Source organism: Stylophora pistillata, chromosome 13, assembly GCF_964205215.1.
Source record: "Stylophora pistillata chromosome 13, jaStyPist1.2, whole genome shotgun sequence".
NCBI lineage: Eukaryota > Metazoa > Cnidaria > Anthozoa > Scleractinia > Pocilloporidae > Stylophora > Stylophora pistillata.
In genome coordinates, this window is record NC_142531.1 from 10434328 (window position 1) to 10457465 (window position 23138).

General features: G+C 39.2%; 3 pseudogenes across 2 annotated transcripts; 1 reads left to right on the forward strand and 2 right to left on the reverse strand.

Annotated features, from left to right (window-relative positions):
- Nucleotides 1-232: 232 nt before the first annotated feature.
- LOC148717567 (uncharacterized) lies at nucleotides 233-4746 on the reverse strand (annotated as a pseudogene).
- A 2000-nt stretch (nucleotides 4747-6746) lies between these two features.
- On the reverse strand, nucleotides 6747-13480 carry LOC111320532 (cathepsin L-like peptidase; annotated as a pseudogene). Its single transcript, XR_015994840.1, has 7 exons — nucleotides 13447-13480; nucleotides 10328-10796; nucleotides 9343-9548; nucleotides 8940-9031; nucleotides 8103-8264; nucleotides 7503-7692; nucleotides 6747-6931 (listed from the first exon to the last, which is right to left on the reverse strand). The product of XR_015994840.1 is annotated as a cathepsin L-like peptidase (transcript).
- A 305-nt stretch (nucleotides 13481-13785) lies between these two features.
- Nucleotides 13786-15971, forward strand: LOC148717568 (uncharacterized; annotated as a pseudogene). The gene is made up of 2 exons (XR_015994841.1): nucleotides 13786-13992; nucleotides 14084-15971. The product of XR_015994841.1 is annotated as an uncharacterized LOC148717568 (transcript).
- Nucleotides 15972-23138: the final 7167 nt, after the last annotated feature.

Here is a 23138-nt window from a genome sequence, read left to right on the forward strand (position 1 = left end):
TAGTGGGTTAATAAGGGGAAAGGAAGCGTGAGGGTGGCAAGTGTTGAAAGTGTGAAATGATGAAAATAAAATGTTAGTTGTTCAATAGAGAATTTGCACAGAGGGACCTACAAACCGCAAGGCAGTTATGTCAGTCATAAGGCAGCATTAAAATAAAAACTATCAGTAGTTCAATTGGGCACTAGCATTGAAGGTCCACACTTTCACACTTTTATTTTATTTTCTTACATATCTACATGGCATTCCTTTGACCTGCAAATAGTGGGTCAAATTTTCTTAACTTAATATAATTACACTGGAAGTAAAAATGAAAATGAAGAAATACAACATAAAAAGACAAAAAGATACACAAGAAAAGAAAAAAAAGAAAATGAAAGATTTTCATTGCAAAGGACTGCATAAAGGAATCTTTAGTCTCTAGAAAATTGGAAAACCCTTTTTGCTTGTTTGTTTGGTTTTTTTTTGAAAGATTTCTTTGACAAATTTGTTTATTCGTTATTTTTATATTCAATTTGCAATGCAGCCACTTCAAGGCAGTACAAAAATTTATAATAATAATAATAATAAGGAAGGTTAGAATGAAATGAGATGAGATATTCATAATCAGAGGAAAGGTTTGACAATTGTTTTAAGGTAATTGATTGATCAAATTACTGGTATCTGTCTTGAATTTGAATGGTGATAACATAACAGACACAAAAGTAAATTCCAAAATAATTTAATGTTATGAAAACTTAACTGAGCTATTTTGACACTTTGTTAAAATTTTATTTCACAGGCGTCACACCACGTGGTGCCTGATTGATAGCTCGCTTTCTTTCTTCCCTTTATGTCCAAAATTTCGAAAAGGCTTACGGGAATTAAGTTTAGTTAATTGGAATGTTGGTCGGACAATAGCGATGAGCAGCGACTATCTTGCTTTTCGATCCTTCGACGATGATGTAAACGAACTCGAGTTTCTTCAGGCAAGTACACAGCTCTTGCCAAACCAAGTGACAGGGGCTTAGAAGTGCCGTAAAAAGCTACTTTACTGTTCCTTGTTTTATCGACGAACCAACATTTTGCATGAACGGACGAAAAAGTGATCAGAAAAAGCCAACACGACACTGTAAACGTTGCCTCAAATTGACCCAATAGGCCATTTTACAGGTGTGTACTTAGTTGCCAAGCCTTTGATTCAGAGTGAGGCTAAAGATGACCTTGTTGTGATAGAGACCTCTATCTAGTTAGCATGATAACAAAGTGATTTACATTTGAAAGGCAGCAAGGTTTGTATCATAACAAGGTCATCCCTAGCCTCACTCCCGTTCAAAGGCTTGGCAACCAAGCACACAACTGTGAAATGGACTATCCATGCAACGGTTACTATCCGCCATCTTGGTGTCCCTCGAGCGTAAACAAACCGTATCTAACGAAGAGTTCATGTGAGAAAGAAGGGATGGTTTTATGCATTGTGGTTGGCTGTTCTAGCAAAAGTGGAAAGCATAAAGACTAAGGATTTTTTCGTATAATAATTTAATAATTTTATTATTTCTATAGCGCAAAATTAATTAGATATATGATCTAATGCGCTATACCTAAGATCATTACAAATCAAGGGGAAGAACAGGAGGAACTAAAAGTTGTTGTATGGTTCGAGGCTTGCGGCTGTTGTAGATGCGCGATTTTTTGGTCGAGCTTTTCTTTGAGCTTCTTAGCCGATGAGAAATCGATGTCTTTAGCCCTCGCATACGGCACTTCATTGACATATGTCGGCAAAATCCATGAGCATTTTACCTGAGTGCAAGCAAGCTTGGGGTGTCACGAAAACTGACACCCCGAAAACTCAGACCTCAGACCCCGAAAACTCAGACCCCTCGAAAATTCAAGAGATAAACTCAACTCATGATCACTCCTGGTAATGCCGCGTGTACTGTTGACCTTTTAGGTCTTGATCCAATTGAAGCAGCAAAAACAAGGCCTCAAGTTGCACGTTTCGCAAAATCGTCCGATGGTTGAGCATTAAAGCATTTTAGAGTGACACAAGACTTCATTTAGCTTAGATCTCCTCCATTTTTCCCGTTAATTTTGAGCTTTTCGTTCACAGTTAACTGGATCAAATGCGCTCGCTCCAACACCAAAGTATTCAAATGTGGCGTGATTTTGACGAGCCGAAAGGGACGTTTGTTTACTTTTTTGTACTTCGTCGCACAGATCCTTGTTGTCGCTCTGTTAAAATTCTTAAATATTTCGCGATAATAATTGATACAAACAGAGACTCGGCCCACCAGTCCCAAAACGAAGACAATTTTGCGACCCTTGGGCTAGACTTCTTAAATGAGGCAGAAAGAGAAAAACAACGGGAAAGAAGACTCGGCATCATCGCCGTCACGATTCGCTTCACTGAAGAATCACTCTTGATATTGTTGTCCGTCTTTCGCGTCAGATTTTTTGCATTATTCCACCGGTTATCTTATAAAACAATTGGTTCATGCTTTATGCTATGCACTATCGAATTATGGAGCACTTCGGAAGCTTAGAGAACACTTCGAGGGATCTGAGTTTTCTGTGTCTGAGTTTTCGTGACACCCAGCGAGCTTGCCATGAATTCGAGTAGTTGCCTCCAACATAAAATAAAACACTCGCGATATGTGAGCATGCCTCAGCCAGTCCAGCTTTGCATCCCAAGCAATGGGCTGACAAAATAGTCCCATCGTTTTCGGAAATGACCCAAATGTTCACATGATGTGAATGCCAAACTCGTGCTCTCACGACATACTTTCCGACGATTACTTTGCCTCCAACTGAGGTTACAAATCCCGACATCATTTGATTAAACGCCTCTAGGCTCTTGAACGCCTTGAACTGCTTCTTGGTGTAGAAGATGGTCTCAAGAATGAGGTAACTCAGCACGTCCGACACTTCCACAGGAGGCAAGCATTTTGGACTAAACTTCTCGGCTGGTATGCTTGCAGGGTCAACCCCGATGACCGAGATCTTTTGCAAACATCTTTCCTTCCAACTCTCTAAGCTTTCGGCATACTCAGAGAGCACTGGGATACCTTAAGATGAATGCCAGATACTTTTATCCCTTTTTTCTTTCTGGATATTCATGTAGTTGGCGAAATATTACGGCGATAAGAGAGAGGGCTTCACCATAGAAATCGACTAATTATTCATAAATTTGACGTCCGAGGAACACCAACATGGCGGACACTAACTTCAACAAAGCTTGTGACGTCACCTGAAACCCAAGAATTAGCAACCGTATTGGAACTTTGCACAAAAGACCGTTTTCCGGCGCGAGAGCAATTTTTTTACAATTTGTACACCCCCTCAATTTTTTAAAATTCTTTTCTTCTTTTCCAAAATAAGAATTAAAACCTTATCCTTTTAACGGCTTCCTTATTTTTTAAACTTTCGTAATGGCTGTTCATTTCCCGCAAAATTTATTGAGTTTAAATAAGCGCGCGTCTGAGCCCACGTTTCATACCGCGGGTGTCTGGCGCACGCGCAGACGTTTTTCATCCCTGTGTTCAATCGCAATTTTTTTTCTTACTACGCATGCGCTGGATTTAACTGAGTCTTTCGGTAACGACGAAAAAGCTGAGAACTGCTGGGTTCTTTGCACCGTTAACTTTTCTTACATATCTTTGTAATAAGGGAAGGTACGCTTTTTCTTGGGGGGGCGGGAGTGGGCCGGGGTTTCGGAGGGGAGGGTCATTAGTAAATATTTTACAAATTCAGGAGGGTCAAACCTGTTTGATACGCAGCCGGGGGAGGGTCATAGTTTTATTTTTGGCAAGGAAAAACTACTCTATGTCGGTTAGTTGACTTTCAATTATTTGTTACCAAACACGCGAAGTGTACAGAAACCTAAAAATTACATAAACAAGCAAAGCTACCAGTCTAAATCAATCTACATCATTTTAAACAGATGTCGAAATATTATGTCAAAAAACTATCTTGTCCCAACTAACGTAATTGTCTCTCTCGACCCGTACCCGCTTTCGTCCATATTTTGACGTCGGTAATGTTTCCACACAGGGCTCTGGTATAAAATTAGTGTCCGGTAACGATTCGCTGCTTGAGCTACTCGGGCTTGAACCGACAACTCGATCTACCACATCACTTTGCGAGTCAGTTTCCACCTCGGAAAGTGACGAGGTCACTTGTTGCTGTACATTTCTGAGTGGGGGCTTCTGAGGTTGTTGACGCTCCATTAAATTGTACAGCAAGCTACCAATGCGCGCTTTTATCATTGCGACTTTTTCAGCTTTCTTCCTGTTGAAGGTGATCTTGTGATGGGAAAAGTACAAGTATAGTTCGTCCACCCTCAACGACGACAGCTTATCTGAGTTGTACAGTCCAACCCAGTCAATGTCATTGTACTCCCGGTTCAGCCATTCCATTCGCTCCAGTTTCAGTCTCCTCTTTCTTCTTCTCCCTGCGCATTTTTATCTGGGCATGGTGCTCAACGTACTCCGCTACAAGCTTTTCGGGGACAATGTATTTATCTGAAAACCTTCTAATAGTCTCACTGTCCCCACTGACTAGTTCACTTTCCTCAAACAATCGCTTAATCTGAGCTCGAGGCTGGAAGTCATCCGGCTCACGGCCATCGGTGGGAGTTGCACTCCAGGAGAGATAATGGAAGTTTGGTAGCTTGCCATAGTCGGGATATGGTCGTCAAGTTGGAAGTTGAGCGCTGGTAGTCTCATCCCTCTCGCAAAATTTAGATAGTTTGCCACTTCTCTCTTTACACGACATTCGCCTATACTCAATATAAAGCTCACCTTTCTCACAAAATGCTATTTGAGAACCCAGCATATTCGCCCTTTGGGTTCGGGAACCACCCCAGATCTTCATCTTTCCACATCTCTGGACTTGTACTTTCACTTTTTCCTGCACCCGATGTGCTACCAACGCCACGCAATTAACTGCTTTGTGCGCAGACACGGTTATGTGAGCAACACTTCCGGTCAGTTATTTTCACTTCTGGTTGTTTTTGTCTTGGAGGAGGTGGGGGGGAGGGTCAGATCCTTTTTGTTTAGGCATTTATAAAGGGTCATGTATTAATCCAATCTGAAAAGTGTGAGGGCCACGACTTTTTTGGCCAAAAAATTCTAAAATACTCCGGCCCACCCCCCCCCCCCCCAATAAAAAACGTACCTTCCCTAAAAGATAAAAGCCCTCAATACACTGCGCTAACTCTAGACGAAAATATCACAGATAGTGCGGGTACGTGTTCAGTAAATAAAACGATCGCTCTATTGACGGCATGTTTCTTTTTTAAAATCCCTGTGCGCGCGCTGAATTGCATCAGCAAAAGCGCGCGCAAAAACTGTGTTCAGCCACCTTAAGTAACAAAGCTTCCCCTGTAATTAGGGACAGATCAAGAATTTCGAGAATCTCGACCGCTTAGTACCCCTTTTAAAAGACACAGGAAAGATCCCTAAAAAAACATCTCTCGAAGCCAAAAACACAACAAGACTATAAAAGTTTATGGCGCAAAGCGCCTTGCGATAAGGAGGAACATCGCTGGGTATTTGGTACGGGAGCAGAGCGCGCAAAAAAATTAAAGAGCAGTTCAACAATGTGCAACATTTCTTACAAAGTTTGACGCAATCTTCATTTTTAGGTTGAACACTTTATTTAAGTGGTGTCTTAACAGTACGTTCCCAATTATTTTAGGCCCTTTACTGGTGCGGCCTGTTAGTTTCTGTACAAACATGGCATACAAAAAAATATGTAAACAATGATTACAAAAGCAATGCATATATATACAGTTAATATTAATAATACTGAGACTAACTCATCTATCAGGGCATTTGCTTTACAAAACACATCTAAAAGTGTGAACGAAAACAAATGACAGAACGTGCATTTCTCTAAATAGCACTGAGTAACTTGTCTGCATAAAAGAATGTAGCGAAATTTGAAAAAGGAAAGCTTTACGGGCCAATTATTATTACAACAGCAGCTTAACATTCTTTGTGTCGGAAGTTAACCTCAGGCAACTCGTAAACACAACTAACGCCAACACATCTTACCTTAACTTAATATCACGGAGCGTGAAGACTGCAGAATGAAAAATGTGAACTAACTATGATGTTGAGGACTGTCAAGAATGTAGTGCGAACGGTAGCTACATTGAATGCCGTACGATCTTGATAAGAAGCCAGCGAAACTGCGTCACGAGCAAAGTATGACTACTCTACGAATTTAGCTAAGGAGACTTGGCTACGAATGTAGTTCGACCAAGCTACGAATATAATACGATTAAGCCACAAATATCGCACCACTAAGCCACGAATATAGTCACGTCTAAGCTACGATCGAATGTAGTACGACAAAGCTACGAATATAATACAACTAAACTACGAATATAACACGTCTAAGCCACAAATATAGCACGACTACAAAAGGCACGAATATACTCATGTCCAAGGCTACGAATGTTGCACGACAAAGCTAAGTATATAATACGGCTAAGTTACGAATAAAGTACGAATAAGCCACGAACAAAAGACGATCAAGCTTCTAAATGATGCAGTCTCACCAAGCCATCTATACAGCTTCTTGAAAAATTTCTAATACCCGACCAAGGTGCTCCGAACTATTACCCGCTCAGCGACTACAGCAGGTGCCCCAAAATAGCTTGAAAAAGAAAATGCTGTTTGTGTTCATAGTCACCTCATAAAAAGGGAGAGGAAAAGATCAGACTTTGCTAACTACGTGTTCTTGTATCAAACACTTCTTTAAATTTAATCATCTCTGATCTTGACCACGACAGCCTTCTGCAGAACACCACAGTTATCATTTTTCATAGCGATCTTGATATATCCCTCATCTCCCCAAGCTTTTGACCAGGAATCCTTAATCAGCCAATAGGGTTCACCCTTTTCAACTCCATATCCGACAGCTAAGGCCGCGTGATCCAATGCATGAGCTGAAAACGAGGATAAGAAACTCATCAAATTGGCCACCTTCACTGGTTAGAATGAATCGTACCTCGTGAATGAAATCCTTTAACTATTTACACCCTAACAAACTAAGGTGCTGACAAGGAGTTTTTTTTTAACAATCGAGAGCTTTTTCAGGTGGTTGTCATTTTCTTTTTATTCTTGTGACTTTTATATATAGATTTAGCCAAGCTTAAAAGCGGAGCTCGCATATTTTTCCCGGCACGTCTCAAGGGCGCAACGCCTTGTCCCGGCCAGGACTGGAACCCCGGTCGTCCGACTCGGAGCCCAGTGACAGGCCCACGGTACAGTTGACCGCGCATGCTAAAAGTAGCACCTTGTACGGACTCCCGTATGGTCATAAGTCCAAATTTTTTTGGCTTGATGGGTTACAACTACCATTTTGTATAATTATGGGGCTACGCTCTGCGACCTCCGCTAATATTTGAATCAAGGGTTACATTGTAAGAAGAAATTAGATACTAGTCACGCCTAAGGGTCAAAGAGTTAAAAAACCTCCACGCAGCCTTTAAATTACAATACGTGTTAATTACTTACTGCAGTCAGAGTCATAATAAATTCCAGATCCGTAGAATTTAAAAGTCTTTGGCTGGGTGTTGATGAGAATACTGACTGGACCGTATATAGCAATGGCCTGCTTCAACTCCTGCTTGTTCCCTTTGGTAATGTTCATGTAGAAATCCAGCTTAGCACCTGTTGTGGTATTTTTAAAGTGGCAGAAGCCCTCCTAAGACATACGATAGAAAACAAAATGAGTGTTTGAAACAGGAGAAGGGAGATTAGTGATCGGTAGAATCTATCCGCTCTGCTTTCACTCCTGACCATTTAAAACGAATTTGATTCATTGGATGATTGCAGTTGCGCATCCAGACCGTGATCTAAGAGGGCGGGGGGCTGTTTTTTCGTTTGTGTACACCTGCCGGCTTTTCTTCCTTCTGCGATTCTTTTTTCACATAAAATATGGGGGGGGGGGTGTAGGCACCTCGGGCCCCTCCCCTAAATCCACCATTGAGTGTAAAAAACGTAATCCTTATTTTAGTAAAATGAGTTCTTGACAGTTTGGATATTAACAGGAAGAGCAGAACACAATAAGTATACTCCTAAAATTGTTTGATGAAGTTTCTTCAATCTTTTTACCTGAGCCAAATATTTTCCATAACTGTCTTCAGTGGCCAGTCCACCATGTTTAATGACCCACTGCATTGCTCGATGTGGATATCCTCCCTTACAGCCTCGGTTACCAAACCCCCACGAGCAGTCTATAAGTTGTTGTTCAGACAGGTTTAGGAGGGTTCCAGTCTACAATAATATCATATTCGAAAATGAAATTTTGTACGGTATGTGACATCAAAAGTCTTTCACCGTCCTGGCGACAGAATTGGCCAAAAAGGGTTAGCACGTACCCCTTCTCTCAAAACTTTTTTACTACATCTCTCAATTAGTACGTGCGCTATAATTGGTCAATTTATTGGGCCATATTTCACCATACGGCCAGCTAATTCTAAGGTTTGAAGTCTTCCCCCTCTACTCGGACCCAGAGCGGACATAACAATGACCTACTTAACTTCGCTTTCTCGGTCTGTACTGTGAGTTACGAAACCTCGTATTTTCTGCTCGGATTTATGGCCTGCGTGCTTCGCGCCTTGGCTTCAAGTCCGCGGGGAAAAAAGTCTATCCGTAACTTACAGTACGACCTCGGATAGTAAGAGATGTCTCCTACAACAAATTCAAGCTAATTCACTCTCATAAGGTCCTCAAATTTGTGTCCGCTGTGCGTCGTATCCGATGAAAAACTTCAGAAAATGATAAAAAGTAGGTTCAAGGTACTCATCATCAGCCTAAAACACAAAGTGAAACAAACCGGAGTAGAATATTAGTCTGACAAGCGCCATGTTCTGAGAGGACGGTGCTAACTGTCCACGGTGCCAGCAACAATTAATATTAAAGCGCTGTGACATCTTTTTGTTTACAAACCTTGATAAACTAGGCCCATTCCATGGCACCAGTAACAGGGTATGCATAACACGAGCCACAAATCCCTTGACTTCTTACCGGATTTACTGCACCTGGTGAAACAGAAGAACCTTTTTCAGTAAAGTTCACTGACAGGGCTCTAAGTGTTTAATCAATAATTTTACTCATTTGTTTTCCATAGTACCACTAAGTGCTTAATATGAATCCCACCCGATCTGGAATTTTCAAGAATTGCTTTCTGAAAAATTCTTTAAGCCTTGCCTAACAGTTTTTGCTTCTCGATGGAAACCAGAAGGCTGACTAATTCACTAAGGTAAGAGTGACGTCTGTGTTTGTTTTGATTCATTTTGGCGACTACTCTGTTTGTTTGTATTTATCTATTATAAGAGTTCTTTCCTCTCACCCGATTTTTCCCAGTTAACGGTATCAGGTAGAGTTTTGACATTGGTACCCTCCGGTATTTCAAATCTCTTCCCCCCATTCAGTACACCAGGTTCTTTATCCGTCAGTAGTCCTTTCTTCTGTCTGATCTCTTCTTCAGTCATGTCGGCCATGTGATTTGCTTTGAGTCTATAGCCAAGGTTTTGGCGGTTTCTGGACTTGATAAACCTGTTGAGCGAGTTGGTCAAGATCAGTGATCGAAAATTTTCTGTTTACATATCACATTGTAGTTAAAAACCTCTAAGAAGCTAAAGTTAAACGTGTAGCAGTTCGTTTTAAGGCAAATCAAGGAATTCGGAAGAAATACAGACACTACTATAAGATTTTATATTTTATTTTAAAAGGTCTTTTTTATTTCAGGAAAAAAATAGGGTGATTTCCTAGGTACAAATAAAAATTTGTGATCTGGTTCTCACTTCTGGCACATATCGAAAACGCTTAGACTGTGGCCGTGTAGACTTCGTATCTCTATACACGCCCATTGTCTCCCTATCTGTTTCAACTACTACCGTTGCAAGGACCATACTGTAGTTCGGACCAAATAACGTAATCTTCAGATAAGATCACTGTTAAGAATAAAAGTTTTCTTTCTCTTTGCCTGGTCCACCTGAACTAGTTGTAGCCATTACAACGGAAGATAAAGTCCTCTCACGCAAGTAAACTCGTCGAATTGGCACCCAACACCCCTCTATGGTTTACACACGTTCTGTGTCAATAATGAAAACTGGGATGAATGGCGAGAAAGGGCGGGAAGATGAGAGACCCTGGGAACGAGGTTATGGCAGAGGCAGTTCTCTCAGTTCTCCGAATTAACGACCTATAATTACCAGCGAGACAGTCTGACCGCCAAGGTAGGTTCCCAATCACAGAAGTGAATGCATGAACAACGGAGTCACACAAGATCTTATATAAAGATTAATAAGTTGTTGGTTGCCATGCCGACCCACCTCAAGTTATGTCTGTAGATGTCTTTCCGTGACTCATGCTCCCGCTTTGAGATATAATTCTTCTTAAATCTCGCCTTGAAAGATTGAAATAAAGTATTCACCACGTCTTCAAAGTGGCGCATAACATCTTTGTAATCAGACTTCTGGTCCACATTTCTGAACGCTCCCGTACTATTGGGAGGTGGTGACGGTCGAGTCTGCTTCTTGTCCTCAAGAGACTTCTGGAGGTTTGAGGTGGGTTCTGTGGGCTCAAATGTGTCTCTGTTAACCGTCGGCATTATTTTTAAGGAATCTAACAGGTACTGCAGAGGATCGGCTTCCGTGCGAGAGGGAGTCGTGACAAAATTTGACAGGTGAGACAGGGTATACGGAGATCCTGATGTACTGTGCGGCATGAATTCCACAATAGGATTGATCTCACCAAGGGACTTCTCCAGTTTCTCGTGGGAAAAATCAAAGCACTGGAGATCTGGATAAATGATTAAAATCACTCAAAACTTGATCTGTCTCGCAAAAATACGGAAGCCAAAAAGGGACAATCCATAAATATTTTTTAAATCCCGAAAAATATTTCAAATCGCAATATTTATTTTAAACTCACTGTCGAAAAGTTTGACAAATCCAAAGATATTTTGCAAATCCAAAAAAAACATTTAGAAATCCAAAAAAAATTTTTAAAGCTCCGAAAATATTTTGCGAATCCAAAAAATATTTTGAAATCCAAGAGAGTTTTTTCAAAATCCGACATATTTTGCAAATCCAAAAAATATTTTGAAATCCAAAAAAATTTTGTTTTAAATGGGAACACTAAGAACTTTAGTACGATCGAATCGGCGCGCGTGGCTCAAGCTGAAAGCAATCAAGACAACTTAACGATCGAGACAGTTAAAAAAAATAGCTGTACATCTACAAAGACGAACGATTTAAAAAAGACGCAATCCCTGATGTGCGTACTCATTTTAAACAGAGACATTTCTGTATACACACTGTAGTTCCTGTCACCCACAAGGAATTAAAAGAGACTTCATAAAAGGGGAAACCCTTAGACTTCTAAGAACAAACTCCTCTCAAACAATATTTGAGGACAAAATTACAAATGAAGCGCATTTGCTAAAGAGAGGCTACCGAGAGGACCTCATTAGCACAACCCTTTCAGAAGTGAATTAAAAAACAGGAAATTAGCTCTTCAACAGAAACAAAAGACGAACCAACGAATCTTGCCTTTTGTGTTACACAATACCCACCATCAGTGCCAAACCTAAAGCAAATTCTCATGAGACACTGGTATTTAATAGAAACACAACCACTACTCAACGAAATATACAAAAATCCGTTTCTCGTATCTTACAAAATAGGACGATCGCCCAAAGACACTCAATGGGGCCAAACTTTGAATAGGCTACTCTAAACACGCGCTGGGGAGTCGTGTAGGCCTGTCAACCCCATTTTACAATAATTTCTGGTCTAACTATTTGCCGAACAGTGTGCTCTGAATGAAGGTACTTTCTTCTTTGTAACCCATAGTGACGTAGCCTTCTCTTCAAAGTCCTCACGTTCATTGAAATCCCATGGTATTCTGCCAGAAAGTGAACAATGGTCTCGTAACGAAATCCCTTATTAAAGTGATGTTCTATCGCCAATCTTTCGTCTCCCGAGCTGGACAACACACTTTCCTCTTCAAGCCATTTTAGTGTTCCACAACAATGGCAGAATGTTTCATTCTTCCCATATTCTCTTCCACATTTATGACAGAACATGTTCTATCTTCGTTCCTTCGCCTTTTTGTATGCGGGATGATGCGGGATATGGCAAGAAAACACCGGTGTAACGCTAGGTGACTGCTGGCGCAAATAGCACGTGACAAAATATTTCTTTGGATTTCCAAAATATTTTCGGATTTTGAAAAATTTTTTGGATTTCTAAATATTTTTTTGGATTCGCAAAATATTTTCGGCTTTTGGAAAAATTTTTTTGAATTTCTAAATGTTTTTTTTGGATTTGCAAAATATCTTTGGATTTGTCAAACTTTTCGACAGTGAGTTTAAAATAATTATTGCGATTTGAAATATTTTTCGGGAGTTGAAAAATATTTTTGGATTCTCCCTTTTCGGCTTCCGTACAAAAAATATACATATCGATACACTCATAGTAGGAGTAATGAATTTGTCATTATGCCAAGGAAATATCACAACAAGCGCCGTGACTAGTCCAGAAAACTAGCGCCTCTCTTTTGACTAATCGTATTTCAAACTTAATAATATACATGAAAAAATTACTTAGTTCTGATTGGTTAAGATGAATGCAGTTTTCAGTTAATTCATTGCAGAAGAGACTTAATTCAGTGCAGAAGAGAGTTAATTCAGTGCAAAGAAAGAAACAAACCAGACATTCTGATTGGTCAGAATGACTGGTCAATGTCAATGTCAAGGTCAAAAGTCAAGGTCAATGTCACTTGCAGGGTTTGAATAAATAATTTTTACTCGTGATGCGCGCGCTTTTCTTCTGCCTAGTTATGAGAAGCTACCTCGTATTTTTTCATGTATATTATTAATAGATAATCACATGATTTTCTCGTTCAGGGGCACTTCAAATTACAATACGTGTAAATTACTTACTGCAGTCAGAGTCATAATAAATTCCTGATCCGTAGAGTCTAAAAGTCTTTGGTTGGGTGTTGATGATTTTCTCTATTAGCTCGAAAGGTTTTTTTTTTTTTTTTTCAGGAAAAAAACAGGCTGATTTTCTAGTTACTACTCAAAATAAAATGTCATCTGGTTCTCACATATCGAAAGCGCTTAGACTGTAGCTACGAAGACTTCGTATCGCTATACACTCCTATTGTCTCCCTATCTGTTTCAACTTCTACTGTTGCAAGGACCATACTGTAGTTCGCACCAAATAACACACTCTTCGGGTAAGATCACTGCCAAAAATAAAAGTTTTCCTTCCCTCAGTGCCTGGTCCACCTGAACTGGTTCTGGCTAATGCAAACGGAAGATAAAGTCCTCCCACGCGAGTAAACTTGTTTTCGAAATTTCAAAGGAAACATTATTCAAACTTCTTGAGGGTATCAGCTGTTGTTTAGGAATTTCAAGCGATTCAATTTTTATCAAACTTACCTTTAACATCTGCCTCTACAGACTTCTGTGACATGTCACGCTGTCCGGGGTCAGTCAAAACACACTAATTTTCGAATATTTTCTTCGTTTTCACGTATTCCGTTTGAATCGCTACCTTTCTTACCTTCAGTTTATAAAACTATTGCATATAAGCTTTCTATAACACTGTATTTGAAGGTAATCATGACAACATTTCGTTCGGGTTTTTTAAACTTTTTGTTACCAATTCAGACATTTCGAAGAGGGGTTTATGCCAGATGCAAGCACTGTCCATAGAGTCTGGGGCTAGAACTCTAAAGCGTATGCTCAGAACTGGTCATTACCGCGAAATATGAAAAGAAGAATAAATTTGGCGCACTTTGATGTATAATACATGAGGTTTGGATATTGTTTGAGTTCGGGAAATGGGACTTGAAGTTTACGCACTGGTGATTTTGTCCTCGCTGGCTCTTCTCGCGGTGGCCGTAGATGCACAAAACGATTTTGGCGAAGAATCAAGTGTCCGAAAGGGGAAAAATTGCCTTGGTTTAATTACGAAATAAACAAGTAAGTAAAATTAATCGAAGTGTACTTAAACCCGTTTCTTTTCTTCTTTTTTTACATTTTTTTTTTTCATCGAATTGATTTTTTTTAACAGCTATCTCATATATTCCCTGTCGAAGAAGCCTGACCAAGAGCCGAACGACGAAAGTGCCGATTCTCTGATTGCAGGAATCGTGGAAAAAATCTTGAGAGAATCTGAGATCAGCGGGGTTGTGATAAATTCCAGAATTCTCAACGTCTTCAGGAAATAGAGTTTTCTCCTCCACTCAGCGTTCAAGAAAGCTTCAAAAAGTGGGGGGAAGAGTGTAAAAAAGCTGATTGACTCATGGAAGGCGAAAAACTACTCCTTCAAAATTTTCTTTCATGAGCTTGAAAAAAACTCATTGATTGAGGAAAACCAACAGCTCCGTGGGCAGAAAAGGAAAGCCGAACTGGATTTAGCCGTAGAGCAGGCAAAAAGATTAAAACTTGAGCAGAAACTCGAAAATGTCATTAGGGACTCGGAAAACAGAAAAGAACGGTACAAAGAAAAATTCAAGAGATTAGCGAAGAAAGCAGTAAGAACGCAAAAAGAGGGACAAAGAGGTCCAAACAAGAATAAGAAGTTTGCTGATTACACCAAATAACACCAAGGTTAAGGCGAACATTCAAAGAAGACTGCCTGTCAGCACTATCATTTTTAGGCCTGTATGACTTTGTTGCCACCAAGGTGGAGATATTCAATAATGACACTCAGCAATATGAAACTATTTCATTGGTAGAAGAGGGAGAATTTCAACTACTAGAAACTGAGCCAAAAGAACTGACTGACAATGATATTGATGATATTAATATGTGGGTTTACTTAAAAGACAAATTTAATATATCTAACAAAGCTTGGCATGAGTTGGCCATAGAGTGTAAAGACATGCCCACAAAATATAAGGTATGTAAACATCTAGATAAGCTAAATTCCAATTGGAATCTAAAAAAAAACACCAGGGGAGGCGGAGGGAATACAGATTTCTCTCAGGGACAGTCTTAAAGAACAGATACAAAGGCTGCAGAAAAATGGAGTATTGGACAAGGCTACTACTATTAAAGTAAAGATCAGTGGTGATGGTACCAACATTGGGAAGAGGCTTAAAACTTGAAAATGTAACATACACAATTTTGAATGAAAAGGATGCAGCAATGAATGAAAAAGGGAACTATGTTCTAGCAATAATTAAGACAACAGAGAACTATGACAATCTTAAAGAAAGCCTTGCTGATCTAAACAATGAAATGTCCAATTTAAAAGAAACAACTGTAAATAATCATTGAGTATTTTTTAAGAGGAGAATGGAAGTTTCTAGCCTGTGTCTGTGGTCCAGGAGCCGCAAATCAAAATTTTGCCTGTATTTGGTGTAAGTGTCCAAGACATGAAAGGTTTGACATCAGTAAAAAGTGGTCTTTAACTGACAAATCTCTTGGGGCAAGAGATTCACAAGAAATAGGTAAGCATGCAAAATCCAAACAATATAATTGTAAAACCAATCCATTATTTAACTTTATTCCTATTGACCATGTAATAATTGATACACTACATTTGTTTTTGAGAAAATCTGATAATTTAATTGAACTTCTTATCAGGGAACTTCGCAGAAAAGATGCGATTGACAAGGTATATACTTTTTCAAATGGTTTTTGTCGAAATAAGTATAAACACATGGCTGGGTATGAAAAATTTGTAAAAAGAGCTAGAAATTAATTTTGAATGGAAAATTAATAAGGATACCAAGAGGTTGGAGTACAGAGATCTTACTGGACCTGAAAAACTCTTGCTCTTTCAACAGATAAATTTTCAGGCAATACTATCAGAAGGTCGTGTTGCAAATAAGCTACAAGCCCTATGAGGTAATTTCATAGATATTATTAGTGACCTCAAACTAGATTATACTACTGATGATGCTATCTCTATCCTTGAAGAAAAGATATCCTTTCTGTGCACATCTTGTTAAAATAGGTGATAAATGGAAGCCAAGATGTGATTGAATCAATCAGTAATCATATAATATATCAATGTGCTAAAGGAGTGTATCACCCTTTAACTGTTAGTAGAAGTTGTAAAAAATAATTTTGCTATGCCAGTGAAATGTTTCTTGTATGCAGTATTCAAGTAGTCTCTTTCACAAATATTACTGTATTGATTACAACAGAATCACAGACTGAAATATATGGGTCATTTTGATTTATACCCACATGTTTACATTTTACGTAATTAATTCACTGGCAAGTAAAATAATTATTTGAAATCAACCATTCAGATCCAGAAAAATAAATGAACACGCGCTAAATCAAATATATTGATGGACCATATTTTTGTATCCACATCTGTTGCCATCTCCACGGACAAATATGAAAACGACTTCATGCCCGTCTTCTATTTCAGATCTCACGTATTTATCGCCAATTAATTTAAATTCCACTATAGGGTTTCTTTTTGTCAACCAAAATCTCAAAGTTCCTGGTACAACATTGGCAAAATCACCGTTTTCATTCCTGATCCGCTCATTCCACTTGGTGCCGAAATAAAAATCAAGAGTTTCATTAGAAAGAACTTCATATATGAATTTATTCCTCTGATATCTTTTGGACGTTATCCTTCCCAGACTTTCATTAAAAACATCGTCATCGACTTGAATTTCAATACGAACTTCGGGGTCCTCCCAGCGCCCTGAGTACAACTTTCGCTTGATCTTCCTGTGCACACGTTCACAAAAAGCTCGCAAGTGATCGCTAAAGGAATCATTGTTCGGTTGCGACATCGGTTCCAATCGCATTACGGGCAAATCATTTCCATCAAATGGCCTCCATTCGTCAAATTTCTCACTGTACCCTTTAAAATGAATTTTAACCGTATTTCTCGCTTTGTCGACCTGTGTTATCTCAACTGGATAAATATTCTTATCCGTAATTTATATTTTCTTGCATTTCTTAGGCTTAACTTCGGCGAATTCGTCAATAAAACTCTTCCGAGTCTTACACTCCAGCTTTCCCTTGTTGACCGCCATTTTTAAAAATTGACGCTCTTTGCATATTTAATTAGGTGCGCATGTTAGGTGAGTAATATGGGGGCTTGGGACCAATTTAAGCAAATGTTCAGCTTTATATGGGATAAGTTTGATAGTATGCTTATGCTAATTATTTTTAATTTGGCTTTTCCCTCTTTTCTTTAGGCTTAATATATTCATGATCAGGTGTTGGTATATCTATTCGCCTTTGGCTCGTGATTCGCAAACTCTTTCCTAGAAGAATCTTTTCCCAGAGAGGGAAAAGGGGGGAATTGGAATGCCATTCCATCCCATGGTTACCTTCAGCATTTCATAAGCCTTCCCTGACAATCCGCTGGTACCCAGTTTATTTACACTCCTCGGCCTTAGTGGAGAGAGGCACACTGGGAGTAAAGTGCTTTGGCCAAGAAGACGATGTAGTGAAAGAACCAGTCATTTATCAGGCCCAAAGCCATATTTAGAAATCAAGATGTTAAGAATAGAGAAGAAGGTTCTTGGGCTCTAACCCGGTCCATTTTGTTTTAATGGCTCAGTGATAGTTTTATTGTACAACTTTTTACAATTTTTGAAACCACCATCTTGAGAAAAAAAAGTAGTTTAGCTTTGCGGGCTCGTTAATTAAGTTACCCGGACCTTGAGAAACGGACCCCAGGTCTCGAGTTCGGACCGCTTGACCTACAGTCCACGCGCACAAAACATGACGAATAATTCAATTTTTAGACATACCTATGACACGTGACTGCGCCTTTCGTTGCTTCTATGCCTTAGAAATTTCTGGAAGAATCAAACATTGAATTTGTGTTGAATTTTACCTTCTTTTTTCATTAAAATTCATCTTGGGTACACAATTGACATACACTCCGCGTAAGAAATATATCAGAACCAGCAATGACTCGAAATGATCAATTTTATTTCAAGTGTTGACTGTACCTATAAATTTAAACAGCTAGTAGAGGAAACTCATTCACACGTTTTCTTCATTAACATTATAATTTTCACTTTTCGTTTACTTCAGTCTCATTTGAAACAATGTTAAACAAAATGAAACAACGAACCCGTTCTACCTTGAGAATTTTCTTTATCATGGGTAGTGTGTTTTTGTTAGAGGTGTGCAAGAAAGAAACACGGAATTACTGAGAAATTGTTCCCTGACCTTCTGATGTTCCTCTGCTGATTTGCATAAATAAAGTTTTCGTGATCAAAGGTGTATGGCTTGTGCACGATCTGTTGAACTCTTTATTGTCCTTATCGAACAACAAGCATGTGTCACTTTCATCTCTTATAAAAACCTTATGTATTCTTAACTCAGGAATGTCTTTCTATATTATATGGATGCAAATAAAAGTTCAATTTTTTCTCCATCTTACCTTCCCTTCTAGCGATCGTATTTTTTATGAATTGACTTTCAAAGCCTCAATAGATTAACAACTATCACAATTTACGAATTCATTAAGGGCAAAGTGCGTTTCTAATTGTATCCTTTACTGTTTGTCTTACTTCTTTTATCTTCCAGCAGTATATAAACGGATTTAACGTCGAATTAAAGAAAACGACGATAACTGTTATTTCCCATATGACAAGCACATACGGGTGATATGTTTTAATATAGAGAATCATATTTTCCAGTATACTATATGGCGCATAACAAGCAACTAACCCTAACTGCACCCACAGAGCGCTGTACACCGCCTTTTTGTATCGCGGCGCCATGTTCAATGAATTTGGTTGGCCTACTTGATCGAGCACTTGAGTCTGACGATGACTGAGAGCATGAAAAATCTTTGCGTACGCACCAATTGTGATTACAAGGCAAGATGGTACATAGATACGACCAAACCAAAAGGCTATATTGTATCCTAAAATGAGGCATAAAGCAACGAAAATAGATAGAACCCAAAATGTGGTCACAGCGACATATATGGGCTTCAAAGTTACAACATGTCAATATCTCAGCCCCAATAACAGAGCGGAAAGTCTGTCCACGCTTATGGCTGTCATTGTCGACAGAGATACTGTGCATAATGTATAGCTTGCTGCGTAAAGAGCATAGACAAGGTATCGACAGATCTAGCGACTCCAATGTTCGTAAGCTATGGACATCCAGTAGCTAACATAGAGAGACTGGCTAACAACACCAACCAATAGATCAGTTGTTGCCAGAGAGCGATACAAGAGTTTGGACGGTGGATGAAGGGAAGAAACTCTTCGAAGGGAAACAAGGATAAGAGAATTCCCAAGGAATGTTGTGAAGATGAAGAAAATTCCGACCACTGAGAGAGTTATTGATTGATCTCGTAATCCATCTTCTATAGAGGGAGGGCATCACTTGCCTACAGATGTCTTCATCTGTGTTCCAGTTCCCGTTAAATTTGTCATCGCCATCGTTTTTCAGTCGCCGCTTTGCGTCTCTCGCAGGCTATGATCTGATCACAACGGAAGATACTGATTTCGTCTTTAGAGCACCCACAATGCAACGATCGCTTAAGCTTTACTAGTACGTGTTTATCAATTTAAAGTCTACAGTCAAACTGTCTGCGATGTTAATTTTTTTTCAGGACTTTTCCCTCGTATGAATCTTCAGAAAGACAAATACATAAAAACATCTGTGTAATTTCCATTTCCTAGCGCAACAAATTATCCGCCTCTACCTAGATGAACTTTTGCAACTAGAACAGTTGCTAGAGTAACTAAATGTTTTGTGTCAAATTTATTTCTGTGCAGTTGAGTGTTACTTTTAAAGTTTTTCCTTGTTTCACTCTCTGTTTTTGCATCTTCCTTTTTTCATTCTCTATATACTATTCTGTTTTATGTCAGTATATTCCTGGTAATTTTCCCCAATGATTACCAACAAAAGTTAATGTATTTAGAACTATGATCCAATTTTTTCTCAGATGCGGGTTTGACTATATCTATAGAAGATATGGAATTATTTTGATACAAATCCAACTACAATGAATATATGAAAGTTCATATATTTTGAACTGCGGTTATAGAAACGTATGATGCACGTATTCATCATATATGATATGGAATATATCATATATTCATTTTATCTGATTTATCATCACGGGTTTATTACGAATTAACTTAACGGCCTGCTCCCTGTTGACTTGCTTGCTCAATTGGTAGAGCGCTGCATTAGTATCGCAGAGGTCAGTGGTTCGAATCGCGTACAGGCCTGATTTTTTTCAGGTCTGATTTTCGCTATTGCATAAATAGCACTCTCTACCGCGAGGATCGTGCATCATACGTTTCTATAACCGCAGTTCAAAATATATGAACTTTCATACATTGTATCTGATTTATCATCACGGGTATATTACGAATCAACTTAACGGCCTGCTCCCGGTTGGCTCGTTAGCTCAATTGGTAGAGCGCTGCACTAGTATCGCAGAGGTCAGTGGTTCGAATCTCGTACAGGCCTGATTTTTTTCAAGTCTGATTTTCGCTATCGCATAAATAGCGCTCTCTACTGCGAGGATCGTGCATCATACGTTACAAATCCAACTGTTATGTATACCGTAGGGCAGGTGATCGAGTTTTCCTCGTTGCAATAAAAGAAGGTTTGAGTTAGGTACAAATTAGCATTAGAACTAATATACTGAGAAAAGATAAAGACATAGGTGACACTCTTATTATTACTTGTCAGGCATTGTGGCGCATGATAGAGACTTGGGCATTTCAGGGGAATCGAATGGTCTTTGAGTGGAGTCGCGGTGGCCTCATGGTTGGTGCGCTCGACTCCGGATCGAGTGGTCCGGGTTCGAGCCCCGGCCGGGGACACTATGTTGTGTTCTTAGGCAAGACACTTTTCTCTCACAGTGCCTCTCTTCACCCAGGTGTTTAAATGGGTATCGGCAAAATAAATGCTGGGGGGTAACCCTGCGATGGACTAGCATCCCATCCAGGGGGGAGTAGAAATACTCTTAGTCGCTTCATGCTACAGAAACCGGAATTAAGCACCGGCCTGATGCGCAACTAGGCTCGTAAACAGACTTTACCTACCTAATGGTCTTTGCGAGCATGTGAGCAGTGTTTTTAATTTTGCGAGCACGAGCATTTGTCCAATTTTTTTCTTGCGAGCAGTGAGCACTTTAGAAAATACAGATGGCGAGCAGCGATCACTTGGATTACTTCGTAAATTTTCCGCTAGCCGAAAACTCTCTTTTATTAATACCATACGTTGTATTGAGCTAAGTAATAGCTAATAATCTAGCTAACACTTCCAGAACATAACAATAGGTGCAAAGCTAGGGCGGTTCAACCAGTCCCAGCATCTTACAACCATTTGTGCCCTGCTTAATGCCAAATTATGTCTCAGTCGTAGCTACACGTGAGTCAGTTAGGGTGGATGCTTAAGAACTTCAAGAGTTTTTTCTCAGGGAGATGTACTAGATCCAAAGCCCGCGATATAAAGTTTTCCATCTCTTTTAGCCCGACGCTAACATGGAAGATGTGTTTTTTTTGGTTATCTAATTCTTATGAAATGTAAATAACGTGACATTCGGTCTAAAAAGCATCTCGGGCTTCGGTTTTGATGATCGGCAAACTGTTTTCTCGCTAATTGACTGAAAAAGATTCAATGCAATGAAGCTTTATTTATCTGGAGGCTTCTAGAATCTAACCAATAACAGCCGAACGGATCTGACAAACGCTAGTGATAGCTCTGGAGATCAAATAGTACTAGTAATAGTAGTATTTCTCTAGATTACTTTCTACCTTCGCGGGTGCCTTTCGTGAAGAATTCTAACATTTCGTGTTTCCGCGCGACATGGAAACATAGTTCCTAGACATGTCTCCTCGTTTGGCTAAACCATTAGCTTTTGATCAAAATGATTAAAGCAAAATTTCAGTTAAGAATTTCTCTGAGCCGGTGAAGTTTAAACGACCGAGGGCTCTTATTTATGCTGTTTTGTTTAATCGGGTTTCATAATAATAATAATAATAGTAATAATAATAATAATACAACATTTGTAGTGCGCAAATTCCATGTGGATCTGCTCAAATGCGCATTACAACATATCACTATTTAAATAGTTTAAAACTAAGACAACAATAATAAATAGGTTACGATCACAATATATAGAATAATTAACATATAGAATAGAATAAAGTAATTAATATTAGGCAGGCTATGAAAACGCAGCACGAAATAAATGTGTCTTAAGTTTAGACTTGAAGCCAGCAACAGTGTTTTCAGACCTAATTTCCAGAGGGAGCGCGTTCCAAAGTTTCGGCGCAGCATACGTGAAGGAGCGATATTAGACAACTTTTTAGGATAACTAAGGAGGAGGTTATCACGAGAACGCCTAAGATTATACCGTGAAGGTGACTTAATGGAAATTAAACAGGCTAGATGTGTAGGTGCCAAACCTTTAAGAACCTTAAAAGTAATGAAAAGAATTTTAAAAACAATTCGAAATTTAACTGGTAGCCAGTGGAAATCGAAAAGTAAAGGTGTAGTATGGCAGTATCTACTCTGCTGACAAAACCAGTCTAGCAGCAGCATTCTGTATTCTTTGAAGCTTATTTAAACGATAGTCAGGAATACCATACAAAATACTGTTACAAAAGTCAATCCTAGATGACACAAATGTATGCACCAGAGTCTCAGGGCACCGTCTAGAGAGGTACTTCCGTAAACGCCGAATATTATAGAGATAATAAAAACAAGAAGTAGACAATTTCGTTATGTGGGTAGCCATTGATAATTTTGTGTCAAACCAAGAACCGAGGTTTCTAGCCGAGGAGACTGCTGAGACGCTGCAATCACCCCACCCGTATACAATGAGTATTAACTTTAGCCAACTGCTGAAGTGTTCCTATGACCAAAAATTCAGACTTAACATCATTGAGCTATAGACTGTCAGTTAACATCCATGAGCGAATATCATCAACACAGGACTCCCAAGCATTTAGGGCGAAAGACTCATCAATAGCGTCATTGGGACAAAAAGAAATATATAATTGAGTATCATCTGCAAAACAGTGAACGTCAGGCAAATGCGATTGAACAATCTGAAACAATCTACTAGTGTAGAGTGATACCACCGTTTGGCATCAGATTAAATAGCTATTATTACTAGTGGCCAGGAAGCTTCCAAGGTTGAAAAA